Raw genomic sequence first — 25,555 nt, forward strand, 5'->3', positions numbered from 1 at the left:
CCCTGAAGACCGAAAGGCATCACCAGATATTCGAACTGCCCCAAAGGAGTATTGAAAGCGGTCTTATACTCGTCCCCCTCTCTTATGCGCACCCGAAAGTAAGCGTCGCACAAATCCAGTTTGGAAAAGATTTTCCCTTTAGCCACTTCAGTGAGGAGATCTTTGATCAATGGCATTGGGTTTGCATTTGTAGAGGAGACAGCATTCAAACCCCTATAGTCAGTGCACAGACGCAAACCCCCATCCTTCTTTTTTCGGAAGAGAACAGGAGCTGCGTACGGGGAGGAAGCAGGGCGGATGAAACCTCGCGCAAGGTTTTTGACAATAAACTTCCACAACTCCACTTTCTCCCCTGGGCTCATGGCATAGATTTTCCCTTTTGGCATTTTGTGCCCCGGCAGCAGCTCAATGGCACAGTCAGAATTGCAACGGGGGGCAGCTCATCAGCTTCGGCTTCGCCAAACACTTGAGCCAGATCCCTATATTCCTGAGGGATTTGTTTTAGTTCCTCAGCAGCTAAGCACGCCCGAACCTGGTCACTGACAGGCGTCACCCCCCACTTCGGGTTCCAGAGGTGGCTTTGCCATCTGGGGGAGATGAACTTTACCACTCTGTCCCCCCACAAAATATACAGATCGTGCCCATGGAGCCATGGGTTTCCCAGTACAAAAAGGAATCTAGCCCCTCGGGCCACAATAAAGGTTCTTTCCTCCCAATGATCTCCTGCCCCCATGCGTAACGGTACAGTCTCGTATTTACAGGGTTCTTTCATCGGGGATCCATCTATTTGGGTAAATACTAAGGGCTCGGTCAACTTGACCACATCCGCATCCAAGGCAGCGACCAGGGAGGGGTTAATTAAATCTCACCTGCACCCTGAGTCGATGAGGCCCCGGACCCTGATGTGTGTGCCCAGCGTGGGATTTATCAAAGTCAGTCACGAAAAAGAGGGGTGGGTAGTTGCTCACCACTTCTGGCGCTTCCGTTGTGGGGTCCTGCTGCTCTGCACCACTTACAGCAGGACCTGGCCTAGCTCCGGGAGCTTTGGAATGACCCCAAGTCCACCCATCCCATTCCCACAGAGATCGTCGGTAAGTCCAGGGTTGGACGTGGATGGGAGATTGGATGTGTTGGAACTGGACTGTCGCACTATTATGCGTGAAATGGGACAATTACTCCATAACCTTCCGGGGATAATGTCCCGAGCAGTGCAAACCCAACTGGCTGCCCCTCTGGTTCCGCCACAGCGTCCCCCTCCAGTGCTGACCCCGGGGCCTGGCCTGTCGGTCCCGCAACCGCCGCCACCTCAGCATCGCCGGGCTGTGGAACCTGACAGAAATTGTTAGGAATCCTTCTTTCTTTTCTCCATCAAGCCGAGTCTCTTGAGAACGAGATGAGCAGTCCCGGTGGGACAGGGGGCGCTACCCCGATCACAACGGCGGCACCTACATCGATCACAATGGCGACCCCTACTCCAACTACCACGGGGGCGCCGGTGATGCTCCCATCCACCACGATGGGAATGGGGGTGCCTGTAACGATGCCAAACCCCGGCGTGCCAGCTTCTATGGATGGAGGGGCCACCCCAAGGCCAGACTGATAACGGCGTCTAGCTCCCACGGTCTCCCTGGCATGTTTACGGCAAGCTAGTGAGCTGCAAGCAAGGCGGGAACAGGGAAGGGTAGACTACACAGATATGGCAGCTAGCTGACACTTCCTGTCTCACAGAATGGCCAACCAGTTCCTCTGGAGGTCCAACAACAGGGCAGAGAGGCCAAGGCCTTCCCCTGATGTTGCATCTTGGGACCGGGGTTCAGAGGTTTACTGCCTTTGAACGTGGAGGTTCCCTTTAGCCACCATGGCATAAGAACATGGTGTCTTGCCTACAATTGCCAGCTGGTGGGAGACTGGGGAATGGGAACATGGGGGGCACCATGATGTTGATGGTGTGGTGTCATTACCAGGGCAAGCCTGGTAGTGCCATTATGCCATTGACACAATGCTGTAGCATTAAATGGAAATGCCGAGAGCCCCAGATTTGCCTAGCTGTGTTGTTGTAGCAGCAATATGGGGGGAACGATAGATCCACATACACATTAGAAGGCGAGTGGAATGAAAATGCAGAGACAGAAGTCTATACTCGACCATGGAGTCCATGAGACAGTGACCCTTCTGTTCCACCCCAAGTCTCCATACTGTTTCCTTCAACCACCGCTTAATATATCAGAATTTATGACAAGATTTGTGCTCTCTGTCAGTGGCTGTTTAGGTATGAGATATTGTTGGCATCATGTTTCCCCTCTGGTGGTGCTGTCTCTTGGAGACCGGGCTGGCTCCAAAGAGACCGGCGTAGAACGGAACAAAATATCTCCCAAGGGTTTATAGACATAAACTCTTCTGACCTCATTGCTGAACTGCATCCTCCAATCAGTATCAAGACGCTACCAGTGGTCAGGGGAAAACAAACAAACAAAGGGAAGAGGCTGTATATATCGGAGACTGTGGACCTGGCCCAGAATTCTGGCTCTAGTGTGGCCAACTTCAGCTTGGGAAATTTCTGGGGTGATGCTTCGGGAAGGCAGAGTTTGAGGAAGGGAGGGGCCTCAGCAGGGCATATCGAGTCTGGTCTCTAAAGTGGCCATTCCTCCAGTGTAGCTAGGGTTGCCAACCTCCAGGTGGTGGCTGGAGATCTCCTGGGATTATAACTGATCTCCAGGCGGCAGGGATCAGTTCACCTGGAGAAAATGGCTGCTTTGGAAGGCAGACTTTATGGCATTATACCCCCATTATAACCCCCTCGAAATCTCCAGGTATTTCCTAACGGGAGCTGGCAACCATAAAGGTAGCTAATCTCTGTACTCTGTTGCTATTGTGGGAGAACTCCAGGCTGCACCTGGAGGCCGACAGCCATTATCTGGTTCCCCTTGGGGTAGCTTCGGTTTTTCAGAGGTGCTCTGAGCAACTATCTCATTGAGTGTTCTATGCTAGGACTGTACTGCCTCAGACTATTCTAGACTCTAACACGACACCCTGACATGCTAGTTAGGTAGGACAGTAGTTGTTGTGATTGTAATGGGAGAACATTCATATATGTAACTCCCCACTTTCAACCTGGAAGTGTTACAGTCCACAGACAGTTCTATCACCTCATGAGCTTATGGAAAAGGGAAGAATGTAATAAGCCACTGTGGGTCCCTAATGGGGTAAAAAGTGGGATATAAATGAAGTAAATACATAAATCTATAGCTAATATTTTTTCCTGCCCAGACAGTGCTAAGGGGGCATCACTCTGTACATACTCGGAGGCACTTTTACCTCGTTTATCAAATCCTGGAGCTGTGACGATAAACAGAAATTTTGGAACTAAATCCTGGTGAGCCCTGCTTTGAATTACGTCCCGGTTTGGTTCGCACCTCTGCAAGAGGAGGAAAGTCTAGTGGGCCAAAAGTCCCCTTTGGTCCTTTTAAAAAAACCACCTTGGTGGAAATCGAAATATAACTGTTGTGTCTGATAAGTTGCATCAGACTCGGAGCCTCCAAATGCCATTCCAGAAATGAATCAACCCAACTGCACACAGCTGAGCCCTTCGCAAAACATAATATTCCCCTTATTGGGGACAAAGGCCACAGAGTTAGATCCACAGCAATTTCCTCTCTCCGGGCAATGGGAACGCAGGTCAATTGCCAGAGTGAGCAATTTGCCATCTTATCAGGCAAAATCTTATCACTCTCCTCCTCCTCCTTCTATCAGTTGCTTGCTCTGTTGGTCTCCTGCTATTTACTAACCAGAAATGGGGGGCATTTCCTTTAGAACAGGATGGTGATGCTTCCAGGGAGGTGGCTTGGCCGGGAAGCCAAGCCTGCAAGTGAGGCTGTGGGTGGCCAATTGGTGCTCTCAAGAAGCCTGCGGTGACCATTTCAGCCCCCAGCCAGCAATTGGGCCACCAATGGAAAGGGGAGAGGAGGAAGCATTTAGCCTTTTGCCGGCAATTGTGCGAGTTGTGCATGTTGGGAAGTCCATCTAGCGGTTTCTGTTGAGGTATTTGGTTACCAGGACAGAGTTTTGCCCAGGGAAGTCAGCCCTGTTGGTCTGAAGCAGTAGAACAAATTTAGAGTTCAAACTTTGTTTGAACCTTACCTCCCATTCCGCTGTATTTGAAAAAGTGTGCGAGCACATGAAAGCTCATACCTTGAATAAACCTTTGTTGGTCTTAAAGGTGCCCCTGGACTCTAAATTTGTTCTAGAGTTTTGCCCAGGCAGGCACAGAAGCGTGATCCTGAGCGCAGGAAATACCTCTCCCAAGAAGTATCTTGCAAAAAAGGTAAACTTACATTTATTCGATACAGTTCACATTCAGGTTGCAGTTGAAAGAAGAGAGAGAAGTCTCATGAGTATCACAAATAGGCAGCTTGTCTGGCATCATGTATGTGGGAGTATGAGGGCCAGGCCTGTAGCCAGGATTTTTTTAATTTGGGGGGCCTTTAAATAAGTTGGGGGCACCCCACAAAGACACCCCCACAACCTCCCAAGGGAGCATCACAAATAAAAATTTGGAAGTCGAGGGGGGCCTTAGTAGTAAATTGGGGGGCCGGGCCCCGAGATGCCCCACTGTAGCTACAGGCCTGATGAGGGCATTGTATTTACAGGAGAGACCTTCAGAGACGTGTCTCTATGGAAGGCCATGTGTAAGAGGGAGAGGACAAAGGGAGAGAGGAGAGGTCAGACGGCAGCTCCCAGGTTAAGACTGTGGCTGCAGTCACGCATGCTAAATAATCCACTTTCAATCCACTTTCCAACTGGGTTTTGCTGTGTGAACTGGCAACATCCACTCACAAGTGGATTGAAACCGCAGTGTTTAGCATGGGCGAAAGCGCCCAAAGTTAAATTCAGTGGGAAAGTACACTGAGAGTGGATCGAAAGTGTGTGGGACCGCAGCCAAAGGGAGGTATCCCGTTCAAGAAGATAATACCTATACACAGATAAAGTTCTGTAGCGCCCCCAGTGTCCGGACATGCTGAGTAACTCACTTCAACAGTTTCTAGATGGTCCACTGGGCCCTTGGCAAGATGAGCAGCTTGTGGACCAAAGAGAGAGACAGAATGGAGAGACAGGGGCAAGGTCGGTGCAGATGTGGGCAGTGGGGGCCCTGCACCCCTATGCTGAGGAGGGGTGGCATCAAGGGATTCATTGCATTGTCAGGCACCTGCTGAGGCCCAGAGTCCAGAAGACAGAGTTGCCAACTCCCACTTTGGGAACTACTAGAGATTTGGGGGGCTGTGCCTACGGAGGGAGCTCAGCGGGGATGTGATCCCATAAAGTCCGTCCTCCAAAACTTCAATTTCTTCCCGGGGAGCTGATTTCTGTCGTCTGGAGTCTGGTTGTAGTTCTGGGAGAACTCTGGGTCACACCTGGAGCTTGGTGAACCGACTGGTAAAATGTTCCCCCCATACACACTGAAGACACGGGGCTGATTTCCAATGGCAGAGGATGGATTGTGCTCTGTTGCGTCTTCCAGGAGCTCCTCCTGATCGGCCCAGAGGCCCCTGGCCCATGGCAGTTCCTACTAGAGCCAACTGTACTGGTGGGGTTAAAATAAATGAGGAAGGTCCAGAGGAAGGAGCTTAGCTCAGTGGTAGAGCCTGTGGCCCAGAGGCCCCTGGCCCCTGGCAGTTCCTCCTAGAGCTAACTGTACCAGTGGGGTTAAAAGAAATGAGGAAGGTCCAGAGGGAAGGAGCTTAGCTCAGTGGTAGAGCCTGGGTTCAATCCCCAGCATCTCCAGTTAACAAGGTCAGATGGTTGGTGAAGTGAAGGATCTCTACTGGAGACCCTGGAGAGATGGCTTCCAGTGAGAGCAACAACTACCACAATAATACAGTCCACAGTAAACAGTGACCAAGGAAAACCAATAAATAACAACTGTGCACTGAAAAAACCCGCACAAGAGCTATTAAAAAGAGCTATTAAGACCTGAAGTCCGAAACACTAATCAATACCTAGGAAAAGTGTTGGACATCTATTCCAGACTTCATTGTGGACATCTATTCCAGACTTGATTGTTTTGAGAGATTGTTATTCTGGACTTTGTTCTTTCCCTTTGGGATATTACGGACTTGTGTATTTTCCTATGATGGATAACATGTATTGCATTACTTATTGTGTTGAAGTCTCTTTTTAATAGCTCTTGTGCAGGGTTTGTTCAGTGCACAGTTGTTATTTATTGGTTTTCCAGTGAGAGCAAACATTAACCACCTTGCTAGACCAAGGGTATGAGCTGGGATAAGGCAGATTCAACTATTCTTGTTAAGGGGAGAGGCTGTGGCTCAGTGGTAGGGCAACTGCTTTGCATGCAGAGGGTCCTGAGTTCAGTCCCCAGCATCTCCAGTGAACAAGATCAGGTAGCGGGTGATGTGAAGGATCACTGCCTGAGACTCTGGACAGCGACTGCCAGCCAGAATAGACAATCCTGATCTTAACCTGACTCCAGAGAAAGTAGCTTGACATGTTTGCATGCAGTGTCGGGACTGTGGCTCTGGAGTAGAACTCTGCCTGCGAAAGGTCCCGGGTTCAGTCCCGGCCATCTCTAGTTTAAAGGATCAGGTAGGAAGGCGATGGGAAAGCCCTCCACCTGAGACTCTACTAGACAGGACTGACCATGACCAACTCAGGGTCCTGACTCAGGAGGAGAAGGAGAAGAGTTGGATTTATACCCCGCCCTTTACTACCTGAAGGAATGTCAGAGCGGCTTACAATCTCCTTCCCCTTCCGCTCCCCGCAACAGACACCCTGTGAGGTAGGTGGGGCTGAGAGAGAACTGCTCTTGAGGCAACAGCTCTGAGAGAACTGTGACTGACTCAAGGTCACCCAGCCGGCTGCATGTGGAGGAGTGGGGAATCAAACCCAGTTCTCAGAGGTCATTTCGGGGGGGATCGCGGGGGATTGCAGTTCCCCCGGGTGAGGTACGGAGGGCGGGGCACATGACGAAGCCCCGCCCCCTGCTTCCGGCCGCCCCGCTTCGGGCCCTCATTCAGCCAGGAGGAGGCAGGAGAAGAGGGAGGGTAAGTTGCTTCCTCCCTGCCTCTCCCCACCCCTGCCTGCCTGGGGCCAGGGAGGGCCTTCGCGGGGCTTCCTTGCACTCCCGCCGGCCTTGCAGGTCCACCGCCAGGCCCCTCATGGGGCTCGGCAGTGGAGCTGCAAGGCCGCCGCCGGCGGCCGGGACTGTTGGGGGCGGGGTGTGTGGTCTTATGACACACTTCCGGTGATGTCGAGGTGTGGCATATGCTAATGAGTTATGCTAATGAGTTCCCCTAGCTCTTTTTCTACAAAACGACCCCTGGTTTAAAGGATCAGGTAGGAAGGTGATGGGAAAGCCCTCCACCTGAGACTCTACTAGACAGGACTGACCGTGACTGACTCAGGGTCCTGACTCAGGAGGAGGAGAAGAGTTGGATTTATACCCCGCCGTTTACTGCCTGAAGGAGTGTCAGAGCGGCTTACAATCTCCTTACCCTTCCTCTCTCCGCAACAGACACCCTGTAGGTAGGTGTGGCTGAGAGAGAACTGCTCTTGAGGCAACAGCTCTGAGAGAACTGTGACTGACCCAAGGTCACCCAGCCAGCTGCATGTGGAGGAGTGGGGAATCAAACCCAGTTCTCCAGATTAGAGTCTGCCTCTCTTAACCGCTTCACCAAACTGGCTCTCAAGGCTCCTCTGGAAGACACATTTTGCCTCCTGTAGCGTAGCCAGTTGGGGAGAGAAAGGGACAGCCAGCGAGGGACAAGTGGGTGCCCCGCGTCCAAGACCTACAGATGCACCCGGCCTAGTGCCAAGGGGATTTCCCATCTTATCAGCCTCCGTGCCTGGGGTGGCACCCAGCTTGAGCTTTGCTCCGCTCTGTTTGGGGAGTTTTGCTTTCGCCAGCTGCTCTTATCTCCCAGCAAGATCTATGGCAGGCATTTCATTACTGTCTTAATAAGGGAGCCTATAATTCGCCCCATTGTCTCCAAGCAGGGCAGCTGTAAAAATGGGCCCTGTTATCTCAGAAAAGGGGAGGGGGATTTCCTTGCCCTTGCCCATAAATCAGGTGCTGTAAACTGGTCCTTATCCAAGTCCTTTGCCTTGATCAAAGTCGACTTTACAGAGCGGTACCAGTAGGGGCTCTCCTTTTGCGGAACTGAACGCTCAAGGAAGAGGAACTAAAACTGTATGCAAAAGAAAGTGGGGAATAAAGGGGAACCGTCCGTGCAAAGAGGTGTTGTTGGAATCAAATAATTTCCTGATGGGCTTGTATGACTAAAGAAATTGACTATCTAAATTACCTCTCTTAATGAACACGGAAAAGATAAGGATCGCTCGGTACCCTTTATGCACACCTTACCCTGAACATATGCCACTGTGTGCTGATTACACATTCGCTTAAATGGGAAGACTTGTCTCTGAAAGTCGAGCGAAATAATGAACAATTGGAGTCGTCGGGGAGGAATGCATGAAGCTGCCTGATCAGGGGTCATTTCGTAGAAAAAGAGCTAGGGGGACTCATTAGCATAACTCATTAGCATATGCCACACCCCCTGACATCACCGGAAGTGTGTCCTTCCCACAGCCGGCGGCGACCTCCAGCGGGCACCAGTAGGGAGCTCCAGGCCCCGCCCTCCCGCACCTCACCCGGGGGGATGGCGTCCCCCCGCGTCCCCCCGCGTCCCCCCCCAAATGACCCCTGTGCCTGATATCGAAACAGACCATCGGAGCATATCCTTCTGCACTGTGACTTCTGTCCTGATGTTCGATCATTATATCTCGAGCCTTTGTGGAGAAACCTAGGAAATCACCCTGATGAATGGAAGATATCTTACCTACTCTCTCCTTGCTCCTTAGTGATTATGGAAATGGTGGCCAAATTTCTGGTTTTTTGGCTGCTGAGAGGAGGGAATGTATCATTAAGTGTGTACGACTTTTGTATTTCCTTGCCTGTTAGTTTTAATTTGGTATGCCAATAAAGGTGTGATTGATTGATTGATTGATAGAATCAGACCACTCGTTCATCAAAGTCAATACCGTCCACTCAGACTGGCAGTGGCTCTCCAGGGTCTCAAGCAGAGCTCTTTCACATCGCCTACCGCTTGGTCCTGTCAACTGGAGATGCCAGGCGTTGAACCTGGGACCTAGGGTCTGCCGCTGAGTCACAGATGCGAGTGCGGCTCCACTCTGGTGGATTGAGCTCCCAGAGGAGATCAGGGCCCTGCGAGACCTTTACAGTTCCGCAGGGCCTATAAAACGGAGCTCTTCCACCAGACCTTTGGAGCCACCACCACTACCACTACCATCATGACCACCATTGCTATCAGTGATAACAATTGACACCTTATGGTGGAAGAGCCCGGATCCACTGAACCCTGTAATTACTGCCCAAGCCAATCCCCCCTATGACATCTGAAGCATTTCCCCATGGGATCTGAAGCTGAATGGAGCTGACGTTACAATATCTAGCACTTTATTATTATATGTGGGTTTAGTATTGTATTTTAATATTGTATTTATATACATTGTTGTCGTGTTTATATGTACCGTTGAATCTTATCCGCTGTAAGCCGCCCTGAGCCGGGAGGGCGGGATAAAAATTTAAAGAAATAAATCAGCTTTGAATGCAGGAAGTCCCAGGTTTGATTCCTGGAATCTCCGGTTAAAGGGATCAAGGAGTGGGTGGTATCTCTTAAGGAGAAGGAGCCCCCCCAAGGCTACAGCTTGTTTTTGCTCGGACCTAAATGCCTCTTGGGAGAAGCAGGTCAGGAATCCTGTGCATTTATACTGGATGCGGTTTCCTTTCGCTTACTGGAGCGCAGCGATCGCAAGCGTTCACTGTGTAAACGGCGGTGGGTAAAGAAATACAGCGAATAGCAAATTGGTGAGACGGAAAGCTCCTGTTTCCAAGGCAAACAGCTTTCTCTCATTCTGACTTCTCTGCCCTCCATGCAGGCTCCTGGCCAGAGTATCAGAGTCGTGGGATATCCCCCTCCCTTTCATTCCCCTATCTCCCATCTGCTATCTCAAAGGACTGTTGATCTCCTACTGGTCTCTGCAAAGAATGGACATCCCCCCCCCCCAATTCTGATTGCATTACTCAATCTAGGGCAGGGGTGTCAAACTCATTTGTTACGAGGGCTGGATCTGACATAAATGTCACTTTGTCAGGCTGGGCCATGTGCGCCATATAACATATTGTCAGATACCGGAGATAGAAACTGTATAAAGGACAGTAGTCCTGTAAGCTCTGAGTGGTGTAGCCTCACCGCAAGGCTCCATGGGCTGGGAGGGGGGTGCAGAGGAAAACCCACATAGATGGACTGGAGAGCCAGCAGTGCAGCAATGGGCAGATGTTCCCATGATGCTTGACTGCTGCAGACGAGGTTGTTTTGCCATGCTGAAGCCACAATGGAGTGGCTGTGCCTACTCCCCCCCAGTACTCCCTCCTTTGCACCAGTTGCTTGTGGACCGCATAAAAGCCCTGGATGGGCCGATTCCGGCCCCCGGGCCTTATGTTTGACACCCCTGATCTAGGGTGTCTCTTAGGTTGAAGCCAGCTGTTTTCTGCTCCTCAGCACCACCAGAGTCAGTGGTCAGAATGGGGAACTGCAGGCTGAATGAAAAGAGCAAGAGTCCAGTAGCACCTTAAAGACTGGCAGGGTATGAGCTTTTGTGAGTCACCGCTCACTTCTTCAGATACAGCTAGAACGAGAGTCCATCTGTCCTATATACTGGAATGAAGTAATTCTGAGTCGGCAGTCTGGCAGGTGACCCAGGGACTTCTAAAACCCACTCTTTTTAGTCTAAGCCGGGGTCCCCGGCCATTCTGAGCCTGCGGGCACCTTTGGAATTCTGGCACTGCGTGGCTGCCACAAAATGGCGGCCACAAGAGGCGGAGCCAGACACAACATTATTGCCACAACTTACCTTCAGTAACACAGTGCAGATTCTCATGCTGTGATGGCATCTGCACAGATGATCAAATCTCCAGTAGTTTATCAGAAGCCTTGCGGGGCCGAATCCCTACCTTGCCACACCTATGTCCTGAAAACACTCAGTGGGCACCAGATAAGGTGTTGGCAGGTGCCGTGTCGGGGACCCCTGGTCTAAGCTTTAGTCCGTGGCCTATGATGAGAAAGCATCACCTCTGGTCAACTTACTAGGGCTCTGGGTAAGCTTGGTAGTAAAGGTAAAGGTTTCCCTTGCTCGAAAGCCAGTCGAATCCGACTCTAGGGTTGCGGTACTCATCTCCCTTTCAAAGCCGAAGAGCCAGCGCTGTCCGAAGACGTTCCCGTGGTCATGTGGCCGACATGACTAAACACCAAGGTGCACGGAACGTTGTTACCTTCCCACCGAAGTGGTACTTATTTATCTACTTGCAATTTCTTGCTTTCGAACTGCTAGGTTGGCAGGAGCTGGGACCAGAGACGGGAGCTCACTCCGTCATGCGGCATCCGGGTCTCGAACTGCTGAACTACTGACCTTCCACAGCCTGCAGTTCAGAGTCTTAACCACTTGAGCCACCGCAGCTTGGTAGTTTTCTTCATTTTGGGCAATATATGCGGTTAGCTGGGATAGTCATGTGGGTTAGCATCTTCCGCGGGGTTTGCAACACTGGCTCTCTACTAGTGGGTGAATGTTGTATTTTCCTTCCCCCCCTGGACCCGATCCTGCTGCAGTTTAAGAACTAATAGTTAAACAAACAGGGAACGAAGGAGAAGGAGAAGAGATTGGATTTATATCCTGCCCTTCACTACCTGAAGGAGTCTCAGAGCGGTTTACAATCCCTTTCCCTTCCCCACAACAGACACCCTGTGAGGTAGGTGGGACTGAGAGAGCTCTCTCGAGAACTGCCCTTGAGAGAACAGTTTTGAAAGAACTTGTGACTGACCCAAGGTCACACTTGCAGCTGCCTGTGGAGGAGTGGGGAATCAAACCCGGTTCTCCCAGATTAGAGTCTGTGCTCCTAACCACTACACCAAACTGGTATCTCTCAAGGCGGAATCACAGACAAAATACAAGAATTACTCCCTAGAGACAAAAAATAAAAATCAATAGTCACCAATACAGGAAACTGCAGTCTAATTGAAATAAAGGATCATAAGCAATCACATGTAAATGAACATGAATATTCTTAAGCATACCAAGAATATTCAAGTTCATTTACATGTGATCACTATGCTCCTTTATTTCAATTAGACTAGTTCCATATACTGGTGACGATTGATTTTTTGTCTCTGGGGAGTAATTCTTGCAGTTTCGGAACTGGCTGCCTGCCAGATGTGCGGGTGTCCAGAGCGTCCTGCGAACTGCGTCACGATGGCCAGTGCTGGCCAACTGGTCCAGGGCCAATTCATCAGCCTTTTGATCCAAACACACACAATTCTTGCACTGCAAGGCTTTGTAAATCCACGGTCTCTCTTTGACCTTTTCTGGGGATGTTGCCAACGTGGGAGAGATAACTGTAGATCAAAGCAGTCTACCCTGGGATGAGTTTATTGACACCGGGGACAAACAAGAAACTGTCCCAATGATGCATAGCACTGGGGAATGGGGGGAGCGTTTAAATAATTCTTGATACCCCTTTGCCAGTCTAAAACAAAACACAACTTTGTTGGGCCAGCTTTGAACTGGATGGCTTTTCAGATCACACTACTAGTCACATCTGAGTAGTAAAACAAAGGAAGTTTTATTTATTTACTTTATGTATATCCCTCCCCCTTTTCTCCCCCCCTGGGCACTCAGCATCCTCACTTTCTCCATTTTATCTTCACGACAGCCCTGTTAGGCCAGGCTGAGACTGGCCCGAAGTCACCAGGCAGAATTCCATGGCAGGGTGGGGATTCGAACCTGGGCCTCCCAGATCTGATGCTCTAACTGTGGTGACTCTCACATATGGTATGGTGGACCATGAAGGATGGATAGCCAGTGTGGTATAGTGGTTAACAGTGTTGGAATAGGATTAGGGAGAGCCAGGTTTGAATTTGTAGGTCTGTGGCTTTGAGGAAGAGTCTGTGGCTCAGTGGTAGGGCATCTGCTTTTCACGCAGAAGTCCCAGGTTCCCTGGCATCTCTGATTAGAAGGATCAGGTTATAAGTGATCTCCATCTGAGACTTCCATCTGGGGCCCTGGGGGACCATTGCTAGTCAGAGGAGACGGGGCCAGTGGTCTGATCCAGTACAAGGCAGCTTCATGCCTTCAATCCCCACTCCCCAACAAGGGTGACCTTGCCTCCCCAACATAATCCACCTTACATTGTTGTTTTGGGGTAAAATGGATGACGAACCGTGTACACCATTTCTTTGGAGGAAGAGCGAAATGAAAATGAAATTGATAATACTAGAGCCCGGTGAAACTGATCAGCAGTAAATTTGGGGCAAACAAAAGGAAACCTTCACAGAGTACATAATTAACTTAGGGGATTCACTGCCACCAGATGTGGTCTCTAATTTTAATGGCTAAGGATTCAGTCCCCAACAAGGGGGACCTTGCCTCCCCAACATAATCTTACATTGTTGTTGTGGGGCTAAGATGGACGATGAACCGTGTACACCATTTCTTTGGAGGAAGAGCAAGATGAAAATGACATCGATAATACTAGAGCCCAGTGAAACTGATCAGCAGTCGATTTGGGGCAAACAAAAGGAAACACTTCTTCACGGCGTACATAATTAACTTAGGGGATTCACTGCCACCAGATGTGGTCTCTAATTTTAATGGCTAAGGATTATACCTCAAACTTTTTTAGCTTGCATACACCTTTGGAATTCGGACACAGCGTGGCGGACGCAACCACAAAATGGCTGCCATGGGAGGTGGAGCCAGCCACAAAATGGCTAACACAGGAGGTGGAGCCAGCCACTTGGAGCCAGCCACAAAATGGTCTCCATGGGTTACCTTCAGTCACACACTGAAGTTTCTTGTGTAGTTGGTGCAGCTGCTGCCAAAGCAACATTTAAAAAAACAACCCACAGAGCCAATCAGAAGTCTTGCTGGGCAAAGGCCCTACCTCCACGTGAAACCAGCTGTGTGATCTTGGGTCAGTCACAGTTCTCTCAGAGCTGTTCTCTCAAGAGCAGTTATCTCAGAGCTCTCTCAACCCCACCTGTTGCCTTCCAAGGCACTTAATGTGCTCTTATGGACTAAAGGTATGCTTAAGCGACTGTACTGCAAGGTGACCCAATCTGATGCCAGTTGAGACTTGCACACCTGAGAGAAGAAAAACCTTGCTTTGCGTTGATGCTCCAGTGGCTCTTCAAGGTTACCTGCCCTCTTACCTGTTGTAAGATGGATCAGTTCCCTAGCCTGCATCATGGCATGCCATGCCAAGGCACAAGGACAAAGAGCTCCAAACGTCATAAGGAGCTCCCTCTGACACAAGCAGGCAACCCCCTCCCCCCCATCTACCTGCAAAACTGCATGTAACCAAGAGGATCTACACACGGTTGCTTGGCAACTAATCGCTCACCCATGAACGACCCGGATAGGACCATCCAGAGACAATAGCCCTAGCCCGATTACTCATTTCCTCTTCATCCAGGTGCCAGCCCCCAGTCTAAGTTATTAGTTCTCAATATTGACCACTCCCTAGCTCCCCTCCCCTTTTCCTTCTACCCAATAGTATGTTTTCAGGGATAGACTAACAGGAGGTGTGACAAGAGGATGTGGCCAGTTCAGCCTGCCCCCTTCAATTCCACCTTATAAAAGGTGATACCCGTCCACATGCTCTCTCTCTACTACGACCCCTATCTAAGCTTTATCCCTCTTGCATCCAGCTTGCTATCCCAACACCCTCCCTCCATCTTTGACTCTAGGTCTGCAGCCAGAGTCTCACGTGTTTCTGCCGGTTCAGGACACGGTCCTTATATCTAATTCTCCCCTCCCATTTTCCGTTGGAACGGTTCACTCAACGAGGACAAGTAACTATTGCCCAAACAACGAATACCCTGCTAATGCGAATGTGCTTATTACCTATCTTTATTTCCTAGTATCTGTATAAGAGCGTGTGCGTTTGTGTATTGTTTGAATGATAAGTTTCCTTCAGTAAAAGACATCATTTTATACTAAATCCAGTCTCCATGTCTATCACTGGTAACTTCTGGAAAAGGTGGGACCTCTGTATACATTGGTGTTTGCTCCCTAATTTGCCTATTGCCAATTAATAATCATAACTTCCCCCATATCGATAAAAGATTAAGGCAATTTGGCTAACACACCTACCTCACATTGTGTCTGTTATGGGGGTGGGGAGAAAAAGGGAAGGAGACTGTAAGCCGCTCTGAGTGAAGGGTGGGGTATAAATTCCAATTCTTATTCTTCCTCTTTGCCCCACCCACTTTCTAAAAACACTTGGCACCAGGCAAGGTGTTGGTGGGCACCATGGCACCAGTGTTCCCTCTAAGATGAGTTAGTGTGAGCTAGCTCACAGTTTTTTAGCCTACAGCTCAGGAAGGATGGTTCCAGAGCAAAAGAATTTATGCAGTAGCCAAATTGCTCTCTCACAACCAGTAGCCAGTGGCTCCCAAAATAGAATTTTTGCTCATAAGATGCCACAGCTTAGAGGGAGCATTGCATGGCACCCCATGGTCACCAACCCTGAATTGGACAAATCCCTGGAGGAATGGCTCCAAAATGGCTAAGTGGACTGCCGTGTTCAGAGGCAGTGGGCCTGGAGACCTTGGAACAAGCCAAGGTAAGAAAGATCCCTGCCGAACAGCAACGTGAAAGGAGGGAGATAAGTAGGCAGATGTTAGTTGTTCCCCAGTTATCGGCAATAGAAAACTTATGACCATCAGTGGTTTGTTTGACAGAGACTGGGACAGTCTGGCCCAGATGTTTGCTCTGAGATGGGACAAATTGATGTCTTTGCATTTGCTCAGGTCTACTCTGCCCATTTCCCCATTGCTGCTTCGTGCTCCGATCAGGTTGCCGGCTCTTGGCAACCCTTCAAGCCCCGGCTGATTACAAGTGGGTCTCCACATAATAAAGGAAAAGAATCAAACGATAATAGCAGGGGTAGTAGGGTGAGGAAGGATAATGAGGAAGGGCATCGCTGAAGAGTTGGCTTTTGCAGGTGGAGCATGGGATGTGTCAGAGGTCCAGGACTGCCATTCCGATGTGGGTTTCCCAGTTTTAAATGTGACATCCAGAATCATGTGGCGTCTCTCATCTGCTTTAATTTTGGCAGGTGTCCGGTGGGAAATCTGAGGAAACTGACGATCTCATGTGAAATACGATGGCACGTCAACTCTTTAAAAGGTCAGTGATCAGAGACCGAAAGGAAATATGATTGGGTGTGAAATAGTGATATTTTACCAAATAATAGTAGTCGATAAATGGCTGGTGAAAATGTACTGTATCCCCCCCCAAAAAACAACAACAACAACAAAAACCTGTGGAGGAAATTTGAGAAGAATTTTGGGGCAGTAGCCTTATTCACTGGCGAAAATAGGCAAATCTTTTCCCCCTCAAAAGTTATGGAGGAGAACTTTAGGAGAATTTTTTGGAGGAGTGGCCTGATTGATTCCCCCTTATTTTTTCTTCATGCCTTCTTCACAATCTGCCTCCTTTATTCCAGATGAAATACCTCCAACATGGCTCCCAAGAATGAAGAACGGAGTCTCTACCTTTTCATCTATCTGCTCACTATCATCACTGGCTTTCCCACCAATTTGCTGGCTCTGTGGGCCCTCATCAAGAAGCTGAAGACCAAGGCCACACCCAACTGTGTCCTCCTCCTCAACCTCACTCTTTCTGATCTCTGCTTTCTGGTCTTTTTGCTCTTCAAGGTGGCAGAGACCAGTGTTGGCTATTGGCCTCTTCCTTCTGTTCTGTGTCCCCTCAGTGGCCTCTTCTACTTCAGCACCATCTCCTCCAGTCTCCGCAGTGAGCGTGGAGCGCTACCTAGGTGTGGCCTATCCCATCCAGTACAAGCTGAGGCGCCGCTCAACCTATGCAGCAGTGGCCAGTCTAGTTCTCTGGGCCTGCTCTTTTTCCCACTGTAGCATTGTGTTCATCACCGAGTTCCATCAGTCCAACCGTTCTATACCGAGTGGCGGTAGCATCTGTTACGACAACTTCACGGACGGCCAGCTTCAACTTCTCCTCCCTGCTCGGCTGGAACTTGGCATCGTCCTCTTCTTGGTCCCCTCCCTGATCACCTCCTTCTGCTACTGTGGCTTTATGAGGATCGTGACCTCTTCGCCCCACATCTGCCGGAGCAAAAAGCAACACGCTGTGGGGCTGGTGGCGGCGACTTTAGCTGTCTTCATCATCTGCTTCTCCCCCTACAACATTTCCCACTTTGTCGGTTTTATCCAGTGGAAAAGTCCACATTGGAGGGACGAGGCCTTGCTCCTTAGCACCTTCAATGCAAGCTTGGACCCCATCATCTTCTACTTCTCCTCTTCCGCCGTGCAACGTTCATGTTGGGGTTTCCTGACCCGGGTCAAAAGGGTCTGCACTCTCCCTCCTTTGGTCCGGAAGCTCTTCTGCAAAGAGACTGAGAAACTGAGGAGAGCGAGTGCCCGTGAACCAGTTTGCTGTTCCAAGCTATGATCTCTTGTGTCTGTGGAAACTTCCAGAGACTGAATCCTTTCCTTCTGCTTGGGGATACATGGACAAAACTTGAAAAAGCTTCAGACCTTCCAGGACATTCACGTTGATGGTAACTTTATCTTCAGGGTCTGGAGGGAAGTGTACTTCCGGTCTTAGAGCTGCCATCCTCCAAGTGGGTCCAGGCCTTCTTCTGGAATTATGAGATCATACTACAGAGATCAGTTCCTCTGGAGCAAATGGCTGCTTTGGAGGGTGGATTCTATGACGTTACATCTCTGCTGAGGTCTCTCCTCTCCCTAAACTGCTCTGTCCCCAGGATCTGCCCCCAAATCTTTGGGAGTTGTACTTAACGGAGTTGAGAACCTTAATCTGGACATCTGTGGAACATCATTCTTTCACTGGGTTGAGGGACCACAGTCAGGTTTCCCACTCGATTCTAGAACTAGTGATGGGCAAATTCACCCTGCCCCAGTTTAAATGGGTGCGAGTCAAATAACTGAATTCATCAAGTGTGTATTGGAGTGAATCAGTTTAACTTGCAAGCAATGTTCCCTCTAAGCTGTGGAGCCTTGTGAGCAAAAATTCTACTTGGTGAGCTGCCGGCGTTAAGTTGTGAGCGAGCCATTTGGCTGCTGCATAAATCAGTTTTGGAGCCCTCCTCCCTGAGCCAATACAAAAATGTGTGAGCAGGAGGCTAAGAAACTGTGAGCTAGCTCACACTAACTCAGCTTAGAGGGAACACTGCTTGCAAGCCTGTGATCAGTCTATAGGAAAGGGTTGATTATTTCTCTCCTCCCGCCCCTCTGCTATTCTCCATTTTGTTAGAGCAAATACGGGCAGCTAAGTTTGCAAAAGAGGGGGGAGGTCAATTAAACAAGAGAACCTAAAAAAGATCCCAGGTGGATCGGACCAGCGGTTCATCTAGACCAGCATCCTGCTTCACACAGTGGCCCACCAGTTGCCATGGAGGGCCAACAAACAGGACACAGAGGTGGAGGCCTGCCCCTGATGTTGCCTCCTGGCACCGGCGTTCAGAGGCTTGCTGTTTCTGAATACACAGGTTCCTTTTAGCCGCCGTGGCTAGTGGCCACCAGTGGACCTTTCTTCCATGAATCTGAACAGTGTGGCTGGCCCCTGAAGACACATGAAAAGCACTGAAATATAGTGGCACTTTGGCCGTGTCTGCTGTTTGGAGCACCCAGTGTGCCAGTTACGGATGTGGTGTAGCGGGAACAGAAGATATACTCTTGACAATTGAATTAACACTGTCTTAACCGCATCAGGTTAATGAGTCAGAAATGTGCAGGGTCAGACTTCGGGTTGCTCTGCAGCTGTGCATCTTAACAACAGATTGTTCCCCTGCCAGTTAAAAGTGACTCATTAGCAGCTTGGCAGGCTTTGCCCTGAAGGGAGAGAGGTGACTAACTCCATTGCCTGAAAAAAAGCAATCCACGATGGGAGATCTATTATCCCCAGGGATAACCACCCCATTTTTGTGACATGCCGGGGGGGGGGGGTTGAGCAGAGAGGTAAGAGTGTACCAGAGGCTGGATAGGACGATGGTTTCCTTTTAATGAAAAAAAAGAATGAAATGAAAGGTGGACTGTTTGGAATGTGTGGGTACAAGAAAAGAGGAGCCAGCAAGCATGCATTCAGAGGGTGTTTTTTTTTTTTTGGAGGGGAATGGGGTGTCAGAAGAGCAATACAGGCTGAACTCCAAGAATTTACATACAGGTCGCCAAATTAAGGGGCTGAATTGAATAAAATGCAATTTTAGAAAATTCACAGATGAGTACCTTCAGCATCCAGAATGCAGAAAGGTAGGAGCAGGTTGACTTCTTAGGGTCAAAAGACAAGATGCTTGGAAATGCATGAATGCATCGCTAAAGCATTTAAAAAAAAAAATAGCAGCCATGGTGTATATCCCGACTGGGTCAGGGTTGTGGTACATACAAGAGTTTAAACTCATCTGTGTGCCCTTATCCTGGCCTCAAAAGCTCCAATGAAGTATGTGTTCTGTTTGGAGACCCAGGATTAGCAGCTGACACCTGGAATCCAGTTGGAGATTGGGGGGGGGCAAGGGACATGGGGAGCACGATTGGCACCATGTCACTTCTGGAGGAGAAACACAGGCGTGATGTCATGACACTCTAGGAATCCCTGGAAACTCTATGGTAAAACCATAAAGTTTCCTGGGATTCCTAGAGTGCTGTGGCAACACTTCTAGATTTTCCCTGGAAATGACATCATACTGTTACATCAGTGGCAATTTTTAAAGTGATGTTATACTGTTGCATCAATGGTGATTTTTTAACTGATGAAGCAGCAGTGGGAAGTGGGGGTTGCTGGTGGGAAATTGCCTTATGTTGTTCCTCTCCGTGATGCAAAGAATGTTCAAGGCTGGGGAAACGGTGAAGGGGGGGAAGGGTTAAATCACCCTTTGCTCCTGGTGCAGTCTCAATCTGAAATGGGATCTCCTATATCTTTACACCTCCACGAGACCTACTGATGGGTCTCTCAGCATCTGCTCTGCTTAGTTCCATAGACAACCATACTGCCAACATACTTTCTCAATGAAGGGCTACGGGAATACACTGAAGGAGCCAAATCCCTATGTTCTTCTCTGTGACTCCATCCTTGAAGCCTGGTGTCCTCCCTCCATACCAAGGGAGGGAGGATGGAGACAGAGGAAGACAAGGTGTCCTGGGTTCATTGTGTCCCTTTGTGCCTCCTTCTTATGTATCTTCCAGTTGCCATGGGACTGTATACTGCTGAATGCTTGGCTGTACCAAGCTCCGGAGGAGCTAAAGAAAATATCATTAGCTCATGTTTGCAAAGCACTTAATGCTATTAAATGAGATCATAATGTGATAAGTGCTGCCTTGATCTGTCCTATGGGGGAAAGGGCAGGCCCCTGAGGGAGGGAGCTATATGGTTGATCAGCATCAGTGGAGAAAGTGAGCTGATATGGAGTAGAGATGCACAACATGTTGGATATTGTAGCTCTGTATGCAAGAGGATTTGGGAGGGAAAGGGTTAAGAGAATTCTCTCACTCGGGTACACTTGGCGATTGGCCCCACCCTCTCATTGGATAGATTTTGAGCCTCTTTGGCCATTGATTGTTTTCTGTTTTCATCTTATATAGGACCTCTCTTCTTCTGTCTCTTGAAGCTGTAGCAATGTAGCCTTTTTTGTTGAAGTTAATCTGTTCACAATAAATTAAATGTACCTACATGGATATTGCATGTAAAATGTGCTTCTATTTTTGTAAGTAAAAAAATTCTTTCTCTTGTTACCATTGGAATCATATCATTTTTGTAATTTGTTTGAACAGCATCTCCCCCTTAACTGAGAAACGTGGAGAATTGGGGATATTGTGTAAAGCTTCTGGGCTTCCAAGGCAATTGATTATTTTTTTACATTAACCTAATAGGTTATGGGCCCAGAGTCTATCAAAAGCTTAGATTAAGTTTAATGTTTAGAAAAAGACTAAAACGCTTTAGATTAGCAGACCCTCCTTTTTAATCTTTAAAAAATTCTCCATTGTTCTTCTCCATGTTGCTGTGATAAGGATGGCTGAATCTAGTAGATATTTGGAGATCCCAAAATTGGCTGCTGAGAACGATAGAAGCTGGCTTAAAAGATTTCATATACTCTTTGAAGCAAAAGGGGCTGCTGGAATTCTAGAAGAAGAAAAACCAACAGAGAAAGGCAAAATGAGATTGCCAAGAACATTATTATGGGATCATTGGACAGCAGTGAGACTTTCATGTCTGAAAATTCTCAGATAGCAAAATAGATGCTTAAGAGCCTAGAAGAGTCTTTTGGGTTTACTTGTATTAAATCATAAGGAGTCTGAATAAGAAAATTTTGCAAAACAAGGTTACATAACAGAGAAAATTGTGAAAACCGTATATCTGAATTGAGGCAGGTGTTTGAAAGTTTGTGCATCTTACTTTTGCTTTTGACTCTGCATACTCACAAACACAGAAAAATCTTTCCCCAAAGTCCCAATCATAAAATTTGCCTTTTGTTCATCAGCTTAAAGTCATAGATTGAATCAGGCACTAGATGAATTATGGGAGGAATGCTCAAAATTGCTTATTGGATTTGAATTACCCAATGTCTCAAGCGACATTTCTAGAAAGAACTTGAAAGAACAAGTCCCACCCAGAGAACAGGAGAAAAACCAATTGCTGCATCGCTTTAATTGCAACAAAAGGAGCCACTTTGCAAAGGACTGTTCAGGGGCACCAGGTAATGGTAGTTTTTTCTAAAATGCACGGGAATAGCACACGAGCTATAAACAAACAGAGAGGGAATTTTAAAAGTCAAAAGCATGACGATCCTAATGCAGAATACAAGGAAAGAAGTTTGTTTGCTAATTAACCAGAAAAGCCTTATTTATGATGATCCTGAATCAGAATCAAAAGAGAATAAATGACAATGGTGCGTCTAGTCACAGCACCCACTGCAAGGATTTTGTTGATAAACTTAATGAAAGTGAGAAAGGAGAAGTAAAAATTGCTAATGGTGAATGCGTACAGATTCAAGGCATAGGTACTGGCACTTTATGCTGTAGCACACCTCATGAAAATTTCCTAAATGAAGTTGGAGATGTTCTGTGGAACTGTGGCACAGATGCTTAGGACATTGTAATCCAAAGGTAATCCAAAAACCAAGAACCTCACCAAATGCATTAAGGTAAAGCCATCTGACATCAATGGCATAAGCAGCTTGGTGTAGTGGTTAAAAGCAGTGGACTCTAATCCAAAGAACTGGGTTTGATTCCTCACTCCTCCACATGAAGCCAGCTAGGTGGTCTTGGGTCAGTCATGGCTGAATCAAGCCGTAATCTATTGAGTGTAGCTGCATATGTCAAAAAGCTTTGACATGTTTTGGAAATAAGAAATGTACTATTAGCAAAGACAATGTTGTATATGCACAAGGTACCCTAAAGGGAAAAGTATACTGGCCCTTGAAAGAAAAGATGAAGGGAGCCTGGAACTGTGGCACAGATGCTTAGGACATTGTAATCCAAAGATAATCCTAGGTCCCGGTCACACGGGCCATAAAATGCGGGAGGGGGGGGGCGGAGCGTGGCAGTTTGGCCCGGAGCGAAATAACTCGAGGTCGCCCGATCACATGTCCCATCGAGGTCCCGTGGGTAGGGGCGAGGTAGCAATCACATGAGGATCCTGCAGCGTGGCAGAGAAGCGGCGTAGCGCGATCTCACCAATGGCATTAGCGTGGCTAATGCTCCGTGTGACCGCAGCCCTAGAACGTCAGACCAAGAACCTCACCAAATGCATTAAGGTAAAGCCATCTGACATCAATGGCATAAGCAGTTTGGTGTAGTGGTTAAGAGCAGTGGACTCTAATCTGATGAACTGGCTTGGCTTGAAGAAGGGGTATAAAGAGACAAAAGCCTTCCCCGAGCCAAGTTAGCCAGCCGGTGTGGCGGTGTGGCAGGACTTGGAGAACACATTTAACTTTGATGGGGAGGGAGGGGAGAAAGAAAGAGAGAAAGAATGGTAGAAAGAAAGAAATTGTAAAGAAAGCAAATAGATGGGGGAGGGAGGGAAGGAGGGAGATGTGGAAAGAAAGCAACTGGCTGGTGTGTGTGTGTGTGTGTTGAGAATGCATTTAAAGTTAAAGTTGCTTTCTTTCTCTGCTCCCCCCCCACCCTCAAACCTACCCAGGGAGGGGAACTCTGGCTGAGGAAGGGAAGACCGATTGTGGGGGGCATGCCTCCCCTTCGCTTCCCCAGTCACCCTGCCGAGAGCGGCACAATATGTGTAAAAGAGCTGCATGTGGCTCCCGAGGCTCCATTTGGCCAGCCCTGTACTAGCCGGTAGAATTAATTCATAGTGATGTCCTTGGACCAGTACGTGTAACAACAAATGGTGGAAATAGGTATCTTTCTGGATGATTTCTCAAGGTACTGAGTTGCGTATCTGCGGAAGCAAAAGAATGAAGTTCATCAGAGGAAGACACACAACCTGAGAAGGCAGGTTCCAATGCAATCGTGCCAGAGATTCAGAGCAGTACAACACAGGAATAAAGCCTGTCCCAACCTCCTGCCTCTGGTATTCCAAGGAGGTCTCCCATCCAAGTACTTGTCAGAGTCGACCCTGCTTAGCTTCCGAGACCTGACAAGATCAGACTTGCCTGGGCTATCTAGGTCATGGCGCTTCCCTTCTGTTTCATCTTATTATAGGACCTTCTCTTCTTCTCACTCTTACCTGGGCTTGGAGCTGTAGCAAGTTAACCTTTTTTTTTTTTAAGTTAATCTGTTCACAATAAGTTAAATGTATCTACATGAACGTGCCATGATGCAAGATGTGCTTCTGTTTTTGTAAGTAAAATTTCTTTCTCTTGTTACTGTTGGGAGTCACATCATCTTTGTAATTCGTTTGAACAGCATTCCCCCCTTAACTTGGAAACAAGGAGAATTGGTGATATTGTGTAAAGCTTCTGTGCTTCCAAGGCAATTAATTCTTTTTTTAACATTTAACCCAATACTATAAGGGTTATCATGGAGCTGCGGCAGCTCAAGTGGTTAAGACGCTGATCTGCAGGCTGTGGAAGGTCAGGAGTTCAGCAGTTTGAGACCCGAGTGTGCCGCATGACGGAGTGAGCTCCCGTCTCTAGTTCCAGCTCCTGCCAACCTAGCAGTTCGAAAGCAAGAAATTGCAAGTAGATAAATAGGTACCACTTCGGTGGGAAGGTAACAGCGTTCCGTGCGCCTTGGTGTTTAGTCATGCCGGCCACATGACCACGGAAACGTCTTTGGACAGTGCTGGCTCTTCGGCTTTGAAACGGAGATGAGCACCGCAGCCCTAGAGTCTGATTCGACTGGCTTTCGAGCAAGGGAACCTTTACCTTTACCTATAAGGGGTATCAGCAGACTGGGGGGGGGGCATACTGCTGTAAGTCTTGAATTTAAACACAACTGAAATGAATGCATGATGAAATGAATGGGGTTCTCTCCTTTTTTAAATCCCTTCTTCCATCTCTGTCTCACCCCCCCTGCTTTGTGGTCTCATGCCAACTATCAGCAGGGGCAGAAATTGAAATAAACAAAGCAAAAACAATGGTGCAATGGGAAGAAGAGCTTTATTCCAAATATCCCTACCCCAGTGTGCTAGGAAAGATGCTAGGAAAGATTGAAGGCAAAAGAAGAAGGGGACGGCAAAGGATGAGGTGGTTTGTTATCGAAGCAACAAACATGAAATTCAGCAGACTCAGGAGGATGATGGAGGATGGGAGGGCCTGGCGTGATGTGGTCCATGGGGTTGCAAAGAGTTGGATTAGACTGTGCAACTGAACAACAACAACAGTGCGCTTCACACCAGAGTCTTCGGGGGGTTTTGTAGGGTACAAACTCAAGAAAGATTGGCCACTAAGGCTGCTGTGAAAAGTTGCTGGGGGGGGGGGGGTTGCCATCAATGTTCCCTCTAAGGTGTGGAGTCTTGTGAGCAAAAATTCTACTTTGTGAGCTACTGGCATTAAAGTTGTGAGCGAGCGATTTGGCGACTGCATAAATTAGTTTGCTGTGGAGCCCTCCTTCCTGAGCTGAGACAAAAATCTGTGAGCTGGAGGCTAAAAAACTGTGAGCTAGCTTACACTAACTCAGCTTAGAGGGAACACTGGTTGCCATCCTCCAGGTGGGACCTGGGGATCCCCTGGAATCGCAGCTCATCTCCAGACTGCAGAGATCAAGTCCCTTGGAGAAAACTGGCAGCGTCAGACGGTGGATTCTCTGGCATCCCATCCCTACCGAGCTTTCAATGGTTTCCAAACTCCTGCTCTTCCCAGGCTCTGCACCCGGGTGACTAGGAATTTTCCTACCTGGGGTAGGCTACCCCACCTGGTGGGACAATGGCCTTGGGACCCAGCACCCACCACCACCAAAGCCACCCGCTCCAAGATAGGGGCAGACTTCATGAGCCCCATGAGCTGTGCTGGGCAGGGAAG

General features: G+C 48.5%; 1 pseudogene; it reads left to right on the plus strand.

The window, feature by feature from the left end:
• Positions 1-18,129, plus strand: part of LOC107119276 — a 31,908-nt pseudogene extending 13,779 nt beyond the window's left edge.
• The last annotated feature ends 7,426 nt before the right edge of the window (positions 18,130-25,555 follow it).

The sequence above is a fragment of the Gekko japonicus genome, unplaced genomic scaffold (assembly GCF_001447785.1).
Source record: "Gekko japonicus isolate JY-2015 unplaced genomic scaffold, Gekko_japonicus_V1.1 scaffold3816, whole genome shotgun sequence".
NCBI classification, from domain to species: Eukaryota; Metazoa; Chordata; class Lepidosauria; order Squamata; family Gekkonidae; genus Gekko; species Gekko japonicus.